The 15,237-nt window shown below is 43.3% G+C and overlaps 1 long non-coding RNA gene across 1 annotated transcript; it reads left to right on the top strand.

The window, feature by feature from the left end:
• LOC119453689 (uncharacterized) lies at nucleotides 1-7,495 on the top strand. Its single transcript, XR_005192387.2, has 3 exons — nucleotides 1-137; nucleotides 6,160-6,261; nucleotides 7,350-7,495. It is a non-coding gene; the product is annotated as an uncharacterized LOC119453689 (long non-coding RNA).
• The last annotated feature ends 7,742 nt before the right edge of the window (nucleotides 7,496-15,237 follow it).

The following is a 15,237-nucleotide window of genomic DNA, read 5'->3' as shown; positions in this document are numbered from 1 at the left end:
TTGAACTTCTGTCTGCCCGCAAGATTTTGCAAAAAGCTCGGCCCGACTGCAGCTGGTTCTTCCTGGTTTCCCTGGCCTCTATTGTGGTTGGAGCATCCCTGCCTGTGTTTGCAGTATTCTACAGCGAAATATTCAATGTGAGTACATGTCACTTCCTTGAAATGAAATATTCTGGACGTTTCTCTTAACTTGGTTACTGGCAGCAATTTCATGACAGACACACATCATTTGTTTTCCGTGATCACGAGGGCTTCGATGGGAATTCAGGGCGCAGGCTCCTTTCCCAAGCGTATCACCCCTGAAGGTAGCCGAATGTCAGGCCGGCGTTCGGCTACCATATAGCATGTGCATAAAATAGCAATAGCATATGCACATAAAAATTCAAAGAAATGTGCAGGACAGTTTGGTTGTGGCCTCTCCTTAAGGGGGGACGCGGGTTCTAGAATGGTAAAAAAACGCCGAAAAATTTATTTTTGGAAAAACGCATTTTAGGAATGTTTGGCCTTCAAGCAGCTGCCCTCAAATTATTAACCCTGAATTCGATCGGTAAATAGGAAAAAATCGGCTTTCAAAACGCCACGGGAGACGCGAAACGACCTGCGGCAGGCAAAATTTCTTCAAACTTCCCGCGCGCGCCGCGGGCGCAGCCGCCAACCGACCACCGCCATCTTGGGCTTGTTTTGTAGCTGTTTTCTTTGTGAGCATTTTGCGCCAGCTCAAAATGGCGCCTCTCAAGCTGAACGACCGCTCTCGCCGCTTTCCCGAAGGGTGGTTCCGGGCCTCTGATTGGGCAAAGCGCGCGCGCGCAAGGCGAGCCCCCCGTCTCGCGCCTCCCATTGGCTGGCGCGCCCACCGAGGCGGCCATTTTGCTTTTTTTTGTTTGTTTTGCGTGCGCCGCCGTATCTCCGTTGCTCCCGGTTTCTCGCGGTCGTCTGCTACGCTTGTGTTCACGCGGCTCGCGCACCGCCTTTTCGTCTTGCGCTCGTCTGAAGATAACGCGTTAATCTTACGGAAAGCAACGAAAGCATCCATCGAACGCACGGCTGAAGATCGCGGACGAAGGCGCGCTACCCGAATGGCCAGAACCACCGCGTCCTAAGCGGCGCATCTAACGTGGCCGTTCATTATTCTACTGGGCGTATTCTACGGCCCATCTGATGTCATCGGATCGTCAGCCAGCGCATCCAGCGGCACCCAAGACTGCGTTGATATGGCATACCATTCAGCGCAAGACCGCGTTGATACGGCGTACTATTCAGCGCGGTGCGCGAACGGTCGGCACGAGCGGAACGGCCGGAACCACCTGTTGCGTCCTAAGCGGCGCATTAACGTCGCCGTTGATTCTACTGGGCATAGCTACGGCCCATCTGATGTCATTGGATCGTCAGCCAACGCGTCCAGCGCAGCGGCATCCAAGACCGCGTTGAGTGGGCGGGTCGGCTGAGCGCGCGAGAAGTGCGGCGATCTTGAAGGAGTCTCTGGCATCATAGTGCGCAACGGACCGGAAATTCAAGTTGCTAGTCGCAAAAGCTTCGGAAGTCGCAAAATGAGCATCTAGACAGTAGTGATACCAAGGTTAGGCTTTCAAAACGGCACAAGCCAGCAAAGAACCCTGCATATACAGCCCTGGCATGCTGTAGAGCAAAGTGTTGTTGAATGACAATAATCAATTTTCGTCATGCAATAAATATTCCATAAATGCGTGATCTTGACTTGAACATTGTGTAAGTTTATTTGTCTATGGAAAGGCTACTTTATTATACAATTTTTGTATTCATTTAGCTTGCAGGCCACTGGAACAGGCACACGAAGTGGTAAATGTAGTTTCTCATGCTGGTTTAGGGGCAGTACATGGCTTTATCACAAGCTTTTCCCAGTTTTCTGGCAGGGTACAGTCATATATTTAGTATAGTCATTCTCGTGAAGAATAGAGCTACAAAATGATGTCAATAATATTGCTGTAGCTGGATTCTAGAAAAAGTTTCAGCTGTCTAAACTTCAAATGCGTTTTTCTCAGTTCGATGTTTTTACACACCGCACTCAGCCTTACGGGGCTTTTTTCTATGATGTTGTGGAGTGACAATAACAAGTTTGGTATCAGTGTATTCGTAATGAAATGATCTAGGGGGTGATGCTATTTATGTTACTCTAGCATCATTTTATAAATTACAATCAAAAGTAACAATGGAGTGAAAATAAGAAAAATACATTCACAGTCAATGTTGGTCTCCTTTCTTACCTTTATAATGCTTTCAAACAAATAAAAATAGCATCACCCCCTAGAGCAAGTCTTTGGCATTAAAGTCATGCTCTTACTTTTTGTCTTTGACAAGAATAAATTGCCAAAAAGCCCCATAAGAAGTACTCATAAAATTTATTTCCAGATTTTAATACTCTCTGAACTAGAGTAGCTATCAAAAAACTAATTATAGATTTGAAATCAGTGTGAAAAATTGATCTAAGCAGTGAAGTTTAGTTAAGATAGAACCAAAACTAAAGAAAAAGTTTTTAGAACCCACGTCCCCCCTTAAATATAACAGAGAGAGAGAGAAGTAGTAGTAGAAGACAGAAGAGTAGATTTTTTTGGCGCAGTGGTATCCCAGGCCTTTTCATACTTGTACATTTTTATTGTTTTATGATTTAATAAACGTCTTTCTCTCTTAACTTGGTAGTTGTGTATTGCAAACTCAGTGCATTGTATTTTCCAAGATCAGGACGCATTAACATTCTGATAAACTTTATCACCCTGTTAACGTTGTTTTACGATAAATGTACTTACTTCAGTATGAATGTATACATAAGAAAAATGGAGCAGCGCGTATGCCCCTACAGACACTGAAAGATACATAAACACAAGAATTATGCTAAAGCGCACAAGGCTAATACATTGTGTACTGACTGTAATCACGCTATCCCCCCTCCTTCTTTTTCCAGCAGTGAAACAGGTAGTTTACTCATGTCCACAAACCTATCCATGTAAAGGGCTTCTTATATCAGGCAGTTTGTTACAGCTTTATGCATGCTTATGCAAAATGCTTTTCTGACTATCAAACAGTATGTTATCAGTAGTGACATTAACAAAGTTGGTGTAGTACAGGGCTCATCGACATCTAGAAGTGACAACATTCCTGGCACAGAGCAAAGCACGCTATCTTTCCTGTGACTAGTGCAAGAAGCGCTGGTGTCTCCGAGCGACGTCATTCTTAACACAGTGCCAAGTACATTATCTTATCACTGTGTGGAAACACTGCCGACCGTTGATGTGTCTTGTGCTAGTTTTGCGATATATCGCAAAAATGAAAGTATCTTTCAAAAATGATTGTTCAATCGTGTAGCCCAAGTTTGTATATGCATGTTGCTGTGTGCACATACACTTGCCCTTAGCGAAGACATGCCGTGGCCATGATGTTCTAGCAATGCCTTTTATGCTATTTCTTTTCACGCTTTTCACTCTTCGTCAGTGGTCAAAACGATGCTGCGCATGCGTTATCAACAGGATCAGCCAACCACGAACAGTAGTTGATAAGAGGAGCATAGCATTGAGCAGAAGCTGTCGCTACAAAATTGTGGCCCGTATCTTGACCATTGTCATGCTGTTGCTACAGATAGACGAACATACAGTCAATGCATGCACCAAATTCTCATTGGCGAATACTAGATTGACTAGGCTTCGCTAATTATATTTCACGCAGTGCTGGCGACATGGCTGACAACTATGCCGGCGACGTCTCAAAACGAATGAAATTATCACTATTTCTGCTTGACTTGGTGGCCATATCAGCACGTGGTTGCACAGACGGAGTCTGAATGATCACACAGCGTGCTGTAAAGTGTCCGAAATTTCGGTCGTCCTTATACATTAAGTCTATGGGGCTTTATGCATTAAGTCTGGGCTGTCCAAATAATCAAGCATGTCTGAATTATCGGTGTCCAAATAATCGTTCGGTGACTGTACCCAAAAGTCAAGCAGAATATTACATGAAAGAAAATTAGATTATTTAGCATGGTTTTCCTGTTCACGTATAAGTTTCATAACAACTGATTTATTAAGAAAGGTGAGTTAATGCATTCAATTTTTGCATGTTTGTTCATTTTTTGAGCTGATTTTTAAGTTAATCTTTGTGGGACTTCCATGCATTGCGCAATATAATAGGTGCATGAAACTGCTTTATCCTCACAGATTTTACTACATATATTTTAAATAGCACGTCTATTCTCCGCAAATACTGGTATGTTTCTGTTGCTAATATGCAGTGTGTGTCCTTGCAAAATATTTGTTATCGTAATGGCATGTTTCTTGTAGTTTTAAGGTATAATGGAAATGAAAAGAAGGCATTAGAGGGATGGGCATTTCAATCTTTATAATTTTTTTGTAAATGCTGTTTTTATTTTTACTTATAATGTATTGAATGGCGGAGTCTGAGCAACATTTTGTGTTCTTTTTGGAGCAACTGTGTTCCAATAGCAGAATTAGTCTCATGTTCAAATGAGAGATTGAGAGCTGATTTCGAGCAGCCATCACTTCGCGGAGCAGTCGAAGCTGCTCTGCGAAAATCGGCAGAGTGGACCAGAACTCTCTGCATTATGTTTTTCCTTCATGTGTGCATTTTAGTTTGTTTCCTGCTCATCGTGCTCAGTAGCACTGTGGTAGTCATCGCTTTCATTGTGATTACAGGCGCCATGGACACCTTGTCGTGGCATGCTGCATTTCTTTTGATACTCAATAGTGACAGCTCCGACTCAAGGTCTGTTACATGTGACAAATTGGACACAGACAGCGATGCTGTAACCGCCACTTTTGAGCACACATTTGACAGGATGTTTAAACTGCCTGCAAAAAGACCCACATTTGTCGGTTTTATTGACAATGTTGTTCGGCAATGCTTGGTGAGACATAGAGTTGAAAACTTCCGACTTCGAAATGCAAGACCAAACATAGACAGGCTGATGACACTGGCAGCAAAAGCAGATGACCACGTGCAGGGTACTCTGGGTAATGCTGAATCCGGTAGAGAACTTCCGCTGCCACTCTCACGTTATGTGCTCCAGAAGCATAGGTTGTGTTCCCATTATGGATTTGGAGGCATTGCACCAGAAAGAGGTGCTCGCTCATGAAGGCCATCGGCTGCTCCAATTCTGCCACTGGAATTCACCATTGAAATTCTATCAGCTGATGAAAACATGCAAAATTTCTCCTGCCCAATGTATGCACCATAAACAGACTTGTGCAATCTGAAGCTCTACATGCCATGTTGAGTCAGTGTCTATGGCGTTCTGCAGCTTAGTAGGAGGTTGCGGGTTTGATTACTGGCCACTGTTGCCTCATTTCAGTGGGAGCAGAAGGCAAGAATGGTCATGTATTTAAATTTATGTGTGCATTTTAAGTACCCTCAGGCAGTCAAACGTAAACCAGAGCCCTTTGACTAGAGTGCCTAGACAAAAGCAGTGTTGTTTTGGGCCATTAAACCTTACAAATTAATCAATCAATCGACCAATCATTAAGTCAACTTATCTATCTGTATTAGTTCCAAATCCACAAAGCTTTTTGATTCCACATTGTACAGCCAGATCTTGGAAGAAAAAACATCTTTCACACATTTTGTACTTTTCATAAACCTCTGCAATAACATGTACAGCCGTGCGTAAAAGTATACGGACCAGGAGTTGCGTGATAAAGCCGATTTTTTTCCTCTGCCTATGAACGCAATTTGAAATTGAGTACTGCAGTCCAAACTTGGCATTGCAAACTTTTCTGTGTACCCGTTAATTCCAGTTTATGCTTAATAATTACGAAAAAATTCAGTTTTTTTGGTGACCCTGGGTCCGTATACTTTTGCTCAAGGGTGTACATCTATAGATATCTGTTAGATTTCATTGTGTATTTCCAAAACTAGGAATAAAAATCTTGTGCATTTGTTTTGTGAAGTGTACTGAGTCCAGATGAAGATAGAAGTGTAAATAGGACGTCACTATAAAAGGTTTCTGAATTGAGCAGGCGGGGAAATACTTTTTATATGTAGCTTTCAAAAAAACAAGATGAGAATGGGATGTCAGCACTTGAACTGTCCCCACCTAGCTTCACTCTCAGCTTGCTTTGTTAACCATAGTACCTTTGCCAGAGTAGTGCTCACCTAGTAACATTGTGCTCTCACATTGTAGACATTCACCCTGGTTGGGCAAGATATGCAAGACGCTGCTTTCTTCTGGTCCATGATGTTCCTGGTCCTGGCAGCTGCTAGTGGTCTGGGGCACTTCTTCAGAGTAAGTCAACATTTGTTGTTCGTAGCCACAGTCATACAAAGTGACAGACAGTGATGCCAGAGAAAGCATAGGGAAAGCAAATTGTTATGCTTAATACAAGTGTGGAAATAATAAGGTAAAGGGAAATGAAAGTGTAACTTGCTGCAGGAGGAGACTGAACCTGCATCTCCGCATTACGTGTTCAATGCTCTACCTATCAGGCTACCATGATGCCTTCCCACCAGCCACTTTGTTGGGTGTTTGTGTACAAGGTTAGTCCTGGGGATTCCATGTCTACCACCTTGGCCGTGAGCGGTGCTGGCTAAAACTAAACGCAATAGCCACTGTGAATGAGCACGTGATCACGGGTTCAATCCTTGGCCATGACTACCGCATTCTGATGGCGATGTTAGGCCAACACACTTGGGTACTTAGATTTAGGTGCACGTTGCAGAACCCCAAGGGGTCGAAATTAATTCGGAGCTCCCCACTACAGCATCACTCATAGCATGTGTGTTGCTTTGGGACATTAAACCCCATAACTTTTTCTTTCTTTTGTTCTGCTATCATTCATAGCCACGCTAATCTTCACTGATGTGAACCTGATGTTTAACAATCGCATGTATTTTGAACCCTTAATATTTTTCTCTTTATGTTCCTTCATAGCTGCACCATTGTTTAGATCAATAACAGAATTTGTGAGGACAGGGTAGACGGCAAGACCAAGACTAGACTTACGAGCATTGGGCACAGGGGATGGAGATGTGTGTAGTTCTGACGAACAGGAACTGTGTCTTGCCTGATATTATGTAGTAGCAGGTAGGAAATTGCTTATGCATGTCATAATGCAGTTAGTTTGCATAACACTGTTTGATTATTTTTCTGATCTTATGCAAAGCTATGGGAACTGAACTCATTTAGGTTAGTCACACTTTCGGACCAGGATTGCATGGTATCCTTCCCATGGCAGGTACAGAGGAATAGACCTTTATAAGTCATGCAATACCAAGTTGTTGTCCCTCGCTTATGGTGTTCATAGTCCAACAAACTTGATTGAACTGATCATAGTTACAAGAGTTATTACTTGAACTGTGGTTTACTTTGTGCAGACGCTGGGTGTAGGCATTGCTGGTGAAAACCTGACATTCCGCCTGCGGGTGCTGTGTTGGCCAACATACTGCGGCAACACATGGGCTGGTTTGATGAAGACTCCCATTCCTCTGCCAAACTGGCCTCTCGGCTAGCGAGTGACATTCCTGTTAAAACTGTGAGCGGAACGGAATGTCTTGCTTCTTATGAAAAGGAAATGCGCTAGCATTTTTTTGTGATGGCTGTATCATTCTGGAACACTTACACATCAAACAGCTGTCATAGGTTGTGTCTCCTTTTTGAAGTCTATAAAGCGTTTTCTATTTGTTTCATTTGCATTTTCAGGTAGTTCACTTTGATTTCATTCAGTACATTGAACATCCTGGCCATTCAGGCTTATGAAAGAAAGCAAATCCTAAATCACTAGGTAACACTAGTAGGTGTAGTATTGTGCATAGAGAATCTGAGAGCTCATTCAAGTAACGAGTTTAACATAACTTGCTGTATGATTTTCTTCAAGATCATCTTTTTAAATTTGCGTGCTTTTTCTGTTGAGAAATCTGCCCTCCACAACTCTCAGAAAAGAGGAAAAAATCTGTGCATATCAGCTGCGCAAACAATACAAGATCATTTTAGTGGCTTTACAAACAATTCATCACAATTTTTAGCACAAAACCAAAACTCTGAAAGCAACCCTGTTTTGTATGTTCAGTGTGTATGTTCACTGTCACCATTTCTCCCTATTGAATAGCAGTGGGGCTTCACTGCAGTGTGATTTGCAGTACAGTGAAGCCGCACTTGAAACAAGTCACGCTAAACCAACATACACTTTTTACCTAAATTTCTTTAATTTTTTGTGCATGCACATGCAAGAATATAGTAATTTGTTCCTGAACTCCACCGTGTTCATTCAGATTTATCAGTATGCAGATCTGTCATTATGCGATAGTTGTCTGCACAATTTCTGATCATTGGTGTATTTATGGGTAATTGTACTCACAGTGTCGACATTGGTCATCATTGTATCCTTTATTTGCCGCCTTAGCGGAAGTGACACTGTTGGTACCTTGTGAATTTGCAGGCTACTGCCTGGCAGTAATGTTCACAGCACTCATAACACTTGGAACGAGCTTGGCATTGGCCTTTGCCTTTGGCTGGAAACTGGCCCCGGTGGCCATTGTGCCCATCCTGGCCCTGGCCGGTGGCCTGCAGCTGCGTGTTGAAAAGGCCTCCCAGCGTCGCGATGCTCACCTCATGACTCACGCTATTGAAGGGAGTGAAGCATCCAGCTCACGCTTACACTCCTGTTGTCGAGATGAAATATTAGTGCCTAAGTCATCTGCTTTCACTGAGCTCAGTAGTCTGAGTTTATGTAGTCAAGCCTATATATAAAAATCCTGAATAAAATGAATCATTCTCTATGTTGAACATGCGAAACTTACTGAGAGATGCTTATGTAAAATAACTCCCTCATAGTGAACTGAACATTGGATATATAGAACTCGGGGGTTCCACTGCAAGCACCATAAAGCCGCTTGCACACCACGAATGCAGTGTTAGGGGAGGGCAGTACTTTATTATTTTCTTCTCATGCTTTTTTTATTATTATTAGACTGGAGCACATCTACACAATCATGCCGTCTTTAGTGACACTGAAAAACAGGAAAAAAAGATACAGGCAAAAAATGCTTCCTGCTTCATGTAGTGTTTTCAATAAAGATTCCTTTTTTGCTTCTTACTCGCACTGAAAATAAAAATCTGTATATAATAAACGCACAACAAAAGTTCATTTAAGTTCATTATAGAGAAGTTTGGGTATAGTATCTAATTGATACATCGAGCTATTTTTAGCACGTAAGCCTGTTTGTTATAACCAGGTTCCACTGTAGTTGAGGGAATTTCGCTGGCACATTTGAAAAAAATTTAGCCTTTCTAAGCATGCCCGCTTCACCCACTGTGATGAGGCCAAGACTTATGTGTGCTTCTTTCTGGGTAGAAATTTATATTGCATATAGCATTGGGTATTGTGGCGGTCTCATATCTTACAGGAGTACCGACCACCATGGGTTCCGGCTTAGCAAGCCACTGGGCCATGTCAGCCATTGCCTATCGTAATCTAGTGCGCCGCTGTGTATGCGCTCAAGTCGCAAAAGGGGCCACCGACCGCTATACACCCAAGAAAACACAGTACAGTAGAACCCCGCTGTTACGTTACTGTGTGCTGCGTTTTCCCGGCTGTTACGTTGTTTTCAGCCGGTCTCGGCACAGCTCCCATAGAACCCAATCCATTGGTAAACCCGCTGTTATGTCGCAACTGTGGGACCGCTCCCCCAACATACATTGCGAACTGCCATCCCGCGCCGGCCCGAGCGGCCATTTTGACTTTTAATGTCGTTTGGCTTGGTTGTTTGACGATGGCATTGGCCGTCCAAAGTGCCAGGGGTGACACTTCTGACATATTTTCGGTTTCCGCCAGCAAAAGTATGGCCCTTGAGACCGGTATTTCCTATCTGAAGAGGGTGTCTATGACGCCTTGTGGCCCTAAAATTGGTTTTGGCTCATAGATTTTCCGTATGAATTCCAAAGGCGATAACGCCGTCGCTGCGCGCCGTATGCTGTATGTGCGAGTGAAAGCGTGCCAGGGGGGCCGACGACTGCGTCTAAATCTCGCACGCAAAAGAAAGAAAAGCAGGGAGGAAGCGCACCTTCTTCCGTTGCACTCGAGGCACCGGCGAGGGGGGAGGGATAGTGGGCGGCGTTGTACGGTACTCTGGCATCAACTGCATACTGCGCGGCTGCGTGGCAGCGCGTGGTCACGCGGGCCGCATCTTGAAAGCGATCTATGTTGGGGGCAGAGTCCACGCAGTGTAGGTGCGGGGGCGGCTCGTAGCGTTGTGTGTGCTGTGTGTTCTCGGCGCTCAGTTTGCATTGAAGCGATAGACAACAGCATGAAGGTCACTTCGCTTGCTTCTGCAGCGGCGCTTAAATTCCTCACGCCAGCGTTTGACAGTGTGGACTCGAATGTGATGTGTTCATGTTTGCCTGTGGTCGCTGATGCCGTGCTTGTTAATATAGTTAATAAGCGAATGTTTACAAGTTTATGCAGACAATAAAACTACTATTCTTACTTTGTATAGCTGTCTACTAATTTGCTATCGCAATCGATACTTCGGCTGTCGGCCGAAACTACGACTTTTTTTCACACGTAATAATGAAAATAATATTGTGTGCAGTTCAACACTACTCCCCTTTCTCAATTTTTCCTTTTTCCCGGCTCTTACGTTTTTTTTACGGTCCCGTGAAAAACGTATCAGTGGGGTTCGACTGTATTGCCCTAAGTTAGTAGAAACTTTTATTTGTCTCTGGCGACACCCAGCAGGGCATAAATGCCCGGTCCCCGGCCGGCACGGGAATCAAAGGGCTCCCTCGCCAAGAGCAAAAAATACAGAAAGGGGCACCGGTATCATGTCGCTGCAGGTGTATGGCTTCCCGCGACACGTTGATAAGAAAAGTCGCCGTGGTTATGTTGCTTGCTCTCGCAATAAATGGGCCCACTTGTGTGAGCTCAAGCAATCTCCGTCAGCCTTGCCCTATGATAAGTGCGGCATAGCGTAGGAGGGCTGGTAGGAACACGCGCGAACATTGGGCACCACTGTTTGGCTTAGCATCTGGAGAAGGAGCAACACCAGCTATGTACGTGCTAAGCCCGCTCACGCTCACTCTGCTGATCACGATTAGTCGCACCGCTGCCACCAGCGCGAGCACTACCGCTGCAAACAGGTCTGTTGCCAAGGCTACTCTGATAGTTGTCGCAAGTTGAAAGGGAGAGGTGTAGGGACGACAGAAAAGGTGAATGCCCGCACAAAAGCACCGGGGTGCACCTCCATCCCCACAGTATTTACTGTAAAGGACTTAATTTTCATGAGGATGGAATAGACATTATTTTTATGAACTGCCACCTTTTTTGCAAAAATTAGTTACAGTGAACAATTTGCATGTTGAAATGCAGGTCTCACTTCTCTGTGTTGGGAAATTCACTGCCTGCAAACTAGACTTGACTGAAAGCCCTTTATATCAAGCACACAGAATGCAAGTTGTTTGCAAGACATTGAAAATGGCTTTTGCCAGACAAATCAAATTCTGCAAAGCGAGGCTTCTTGCCTCTTTAGGAAGATTGTGGCGACCGGCTTCACTTTTGGAGAGCTGCCTCCACTCCAAATGTCTAAGTATATAACCTCGTTGGTTCAGTGTCCACCGGTGGCATGTTGTTTTTTCGTGCAGTTTCATTTCCATTTAATTTATCATTTTATACATTTCATTTAAAATTACAGATAACTACCACAATGCTTTCCTTCACTTCATTATCTGTTGGCTTTTTTTAAGGTTGTGATTAGCCTATTCTGTATCCCTTTAGTCAGTGTCGAAAGCGGCATACAGTAACACTATGCTAGACATAACTGCAGTCTACCTTTAGCTTATGGTGTAGCTGGTCTGCACAAGGTGCCACAAGATATATGGGTTTAGCATCCTGAACAACCCGATAATCACATGCCGAAGCTACAGCTTGCGTCGTGAACTTCATTGTGGACGTTCTCCTATATTTCGTATAGGCTCAAAAATATTCATACCACTCATCCATAGCACCCAGAAATTGTTATTGTCATCAATATGAAAGGGAACATCGATTTTTTTTAACTACAATAACTCGTTATACATAGGTTCAAATCTAAATGCTTAATACGTTCTCCTTATGAACTTTTAGCTTAATTGAAAATTTTTATGAAGGGTTCTGTCACAGACCCCTTGAACGAGGCACAAACGCCGGACCAAATTCCAAAGCCGACTTATCAGCTTATGAAAATAATCCCGCGAAAGCAAGAACTATTAAGAATGGGCCCTCTGGTGTGCCAGCAAACGCCGGTTGCTGTCCAAAGACCGAGTCAGAGCCCAGAGTTGTCAAAACACAACAAAATATATTCTTCACACAATGCAGTTACACACACACGTGTACAATTAGGCTAGACACATCACAATACAATTCAGTTCAGTATTCACAAAACACAGTAAAGTAATTATTGACAGGCACTAAGAGTCCAACACGTAAAGTACAAAACGAATAGGAACACTAAGTGTCCAATCTTATTCACCCGTGCTGGTTTTGAGTCGGACGAACTTCTTCCGGAAATGCAGACGCTCGATGAACTCGTCTACTAGCTTGCCGGGGAATCCCCTTCTTTCATAGACGGTCAGTCTTCACGTTACATCTCTTCATCGGCGCAGTCTGGTCCCCCTTCTGATTCTCGCACGGCGTTTTTATAGCGTCCACAGGCATTCTCGAACGTTCCTATCGGAGTCCTGATCCGGTAGCATGGCTAAAGCCTGGGAATCTTCTACTCAATTCTCGCATATTCGACCGTCGCCGTTGGAGCGTCATTGAGGGGGGGGGGTGTTGGTACCTCACCCTGCTGGCGTGCGCTCGGGCTGTAGCAATCTCTCTCTCTCCCGGCTCGTCGGGTGAGACGGTGTCTCAGCGCCCGCACTCTCTCTTTGGGTGATTCCACGAGAGATCAAGGCAGGTCCAAAAATTCATATTTTAGATTTCATTCAATATTTTATATTTTGTGCACATATCACTCGGTAGTACAAAAGTGAACTTGCCTTCTTTGACAAATGGATACTTTAGGAGAAAAAAAAATATCAAAGTTCTTCAGGTTGCAGGCGCCATTTTCATGCACCGGGCATTCTTGCAAATTCACAACAATGTGAAATACAAAATATTACAGCTACAAAGAATGCATTTTCTTCTGTAAGACGTATACGTAAAGAAGAGTCAGCAAGCGTTGTTTGAGGCTTCTGTGCAAAACGGAAGTGTTTTAGAAAAAATTCTTAATTTGCTACACCTCTCGAAATTTGCTATATTTATGAATTTTTATCTACTAAACTAATGCATGCAGCCCTTTGAAATTTGGTGGGCTATGATACCTTAACCTGTTCAACGATTGTGCTGAATATTGTTGCTATAGGGCAAATTTCCATTTTTACAGTTTGGCTCAAATGTGAAGTTTTGAAGAAAATGAACATTACTTAAAAATCAAAATAAAAAAACCCCATCGTTAATTTTTCTCAAAATTTCGTAAACAGCTGTCCACAGACACTGGAAAAAGAACATTAAAAAACATCTTGCATTATTTTGTATTTAATGACAATATATGTGGTAGAAATGAGAGCTTCGCCGGGATGCAGCAAGGTGCTAAGGAATAGGGACATCGGGGTAAAAAGAACGTCTATTAACCTCTGACTTGCCTAAACTTGGCCATGATTGCGACAAAAGGGCAGTTTTGGTAAACTAGTATTATGATTGCAAGCACGTAGTTCTCGAATGCCTAACTTTCTGACGTAAATTGTGCTGCTGGGCCATCATTCGCGCCCATATTTTGTTAGTGCTTTCAGATGATGATCTTCTAAAAATCGTCTATTTTGAACGAGTTGGTAGAGTGTAGAAGAATGAGGAGTGGGTCTGTGGGAGGCGGTGGCAAACAGTTGGTAAGGCGAAATACGTTGAAAGTTGCTGGCGGTGTGGCCACCGCCTTAAGAGGAAGCTTTAGCTTGGATGCTCCTATCTAAGTACATGTAAAACGAGAATTCGTTTTTCTCGGCAACCACTGCACCACATTTGATGATGTTTGTTGCAGTTAAAAGAAAAGTGAAACTCTAGTGACTGTTGGTTGCGATTTTTTTATTTAAGTCGTCAACTCTTTAATAAAATGGACAAAATAGCAGAGCTTAAGAAAACGAAACTATCAAATTTACAACTCTAACTCAGCAATGAAACATGATATCACAATCTTATAAACTGCACCAAATAGTAAATCTAAAGTGCACAAAATTGCTATTTCTACATGGCTTTAAAATAGACTACTATTTTTTGTGTAGAACTTGTGCAAAATCCTTGTAAACAATGTAACATATTCACGTAAGAAATAAATTGGCATATCAAATTTGTGTGCTTTGAATGCTCTAATAGATGCCGTTTACGGGTCTGCGATATCTTTTATATAGGTGCAGAGCTACGAATTTGTAAACTTTGCGCCTCTAGTTTTTTCAAACTTACCAATTCTTGAAAATTCCAGTTAAATAATGCAGGCCAGAAATCGACATTTCGCGTCTGACAGTCACTAGAATTTACCTTTCTCATGTGCAACAAATTTAAGTAAAATCGGCCCAGTGGTTATCTCAGAAAATCGTTTCTGCGTTTTACATGTATTTGAATAGGCGGTATCAGAGTTGGGCCCGAGCTAAAGCTTCCTCGAGCAAGCTTTATTAGATTCGCTTCATTAGATTTGTGTGATCTGGCCCTCTGGATCAGTTGGTCTTATTTGAAAATGCGGAAAGAACCGCCATTACTGCAGCGCTTCGTAAACTGAGGACGCGTTCTCAGCACGCTATCATCCGTTCGGATTTGTCAGCGGTGCTCCAACAATTATCCCGTGCATTGTATGGCAGCAAGTTCGGCCGATAGTCATTGATGTTAGCTCAGGAGCTCAGCAATAGGCATTTCATTGTGAAGTTTCAGTGGATACCACCACATGTTGGACTTGCAGGCAATGAGGCAGCAGATTACATTAAGAGTGCCAATGAATCAGCCCTTATATAAAGACGTCTCAGCACTTTGAATATCACCTCACCATCCAGGAGTGGTTTAAGGTATCCGTCACGCAGAAGCTATACGCTGTTTCATAGAGTAAGAACTAGTTCCGCGAACACCCCCCCCCTTCCCTGTTAACGCGGAACAGTTCATCTGTACCTGCCAATACTGCAATAAAAACACAAACGCTCTACTTGAGGCTTCGCACAGAAGACAATTTCCTTAAGAGTGTGCGGAACAGATAATGTTTCCCAAAACTCATA

Source organism: Dermacentor silvarum, chromosome 1 (assembly GCF_013339745.2).
Source record: "Dermacentor silvarum isolate Dsil-2018 chromosome 1, BIME_Dsil_1.4, whole genome shotgun sequence".
Lineage (NCBI taxonomy): Eukaryota > Metazoa > Arthropoda > Arachnida > Ixodida > Ixodidae > Dermacentor > Dermacentor silvarum.
This window is presented reverse-complemented; position numbering and strand designations above follow the sequence as displayed.